Raw genomic sequence first — 2,021 nt, forward strand, 5'->3', positions numbered from 1 at the left:
AAAGGACATATAAACAAGTCAAACAAACTCAATGTTTATTGGAATTTTCTAAAATTATGATTTCAGATTCATCATGTGCAATTTTATAATATCATAGACTCCAACATTAGTCCTATATACATAATATATTTACATATATTTTATATTTAACATAAAAATAGCAGGCAAATTCTTACACTATAAACAGTATATACAATATTCACACCAGTCCTTATCTTATAAACAACTTCAATTTATTCTGAAAAGTCTGTATCTTCTAGCATATATTCAAGGGGGGATGATGAGAGCATTTGATTTATTTCTTCCTGTTCCGCGGCTAGCATTAACATGTCATCATCCATCGCTATCTGTTTTTTCGAGGGAAAATATTACTCGGCCAGCACATCCCGTTCTCTCCATAACTCATAGGTTTCTTCTTCTTGTTCTCCCATTTCACCGATCTCTTGCCCACCCATTACCTCGGCTAGTCTCGCTTCTGTTATGTCTCTTTCATCGCCTTCCTCCAAATTTTCTTCGTTTGACAGTGTCATGATCTGGGCTACCTTCTCCTCCTCATCTACCCCTATAGAATTATCGGGATGACCGTAAGATCGTGACTCCAAGGTGCTACTGTAATATATTTTGTCCTCAACTACAGATATCCCTCTCTTGGGATATTTTACTGTACTCATTCGTCCATTGCGCACTGTGAATCCCTGATAGTCAAAGGTGAATGTTTGCTTCTGGAATAGGGCGTCTTTGTATCGTTGATGAGCAATTTTCTTCTTTATGATCTTTGGAACGCCCTTAGCTGAACTCAACCGGTCACCGTCTGCCAAGAGGATGGAGTAGCACTTTGGTTTTACACCTACAAATTCTGAGATGGTTCTTTCCCCCACTTCAGACTTGAGAAATCCAAGCTTTCCTTTGTTGTCTGTGCTGTACAAGGAATGTGAGGGGCTAAAGTTACTTGTGTCTATATAGCTTTTGAAGGGTTCCTGCGAGTACTCTGTTAATAGATCAGGAGTTCCAATTTCTGTTATTAAGGAATCAGTGTCACAATACACTAGTTTCGCCCGATCTCCGTAATGAACCTTCAACACATTGTAATATAAATCATATAGTCGCAGCTTGGACAGCTCTAGGATGTAGTAGCCAATGTAGTTTGGATGATTCACCCGTGAATATTTCCTATGGCGAGTTACAACTGCATGGCCATCATTGAGTGGTACAACGGGTTTAAAGTAAGGACTTCGGGCCAGCTTCAAAAACTTTTCGCGGTTGGTGACAATATCTATGTCTTCACTATATTTGGCCACGTTCATCATTAATCGACCAAAAATGCTGTTTGAAATACACTTGATTGCATTTTTCTTGATAGGGCAAGTAGCACTTTTGCGGGCTTCTATGTTATCCTGAATGAAGTCCGCAAGAAAGTGCTTTTGCTTAAACATATAAATAGCATGCACTTTTTTAACAACCAGACCTAGTTGAATAAGTAGTTTAAGGAGGGGCAGAGCAAACAGCATTTTCTCCTGAGCAGCATTTGTTCCAATCAGTTTTATGTTCTTACACGGTGCTGGACGGTTTTCTTCTTCATACCATTCGCGTGTGACTGACGATATATCTCTGCTGGTGATATTGTGTCTTCTGATGATCAGTGGGAGGTCATCCGTTTTCTCAACGACTTCACGTGAGACAGCCTCATTATCGCACAGAATGAGCTATCCAAAATCGCCATCGGTTGCTTGATTGACCAAGCCCCCGCTCAAAAACGATTGCATTTCTGACTCATCTAGTTTTCTCATATTCCCACATGGCAACTTCTCTTGCATTACAGTGGGATAAAGACTGTTGAAGTCAAGATATGAAAGGAAAGTGCTTCTATCATGTTTTGGATTAAACTGAGGGTTCGTGTAGAAGTTATTGGCGCGTACAAAACGACGCACATTTGTTTGAATGCAATGATATATGTCTGGGCTACTAAGCACCTCTAATTTCTGCTGTGTTTTTAGCAGAAAAGAGTCATAGGCAAATCCTGG

Source organism: Eriocheir sinensis, unplaced genomic scaffold, assembly GCF_024679095.1.
Source record: "Eriocheir sinensis breed Jianghai 21 unplaced genomic scaffold, ASM2467909v1 Scaffold598, whole genome shotgun sequence".
NCBI lineage: Eukaryota > Metazoa > Arthropoda > Malacostraca > Decapoda > Varunidae > Eriocheir > Eriocheir sinensis.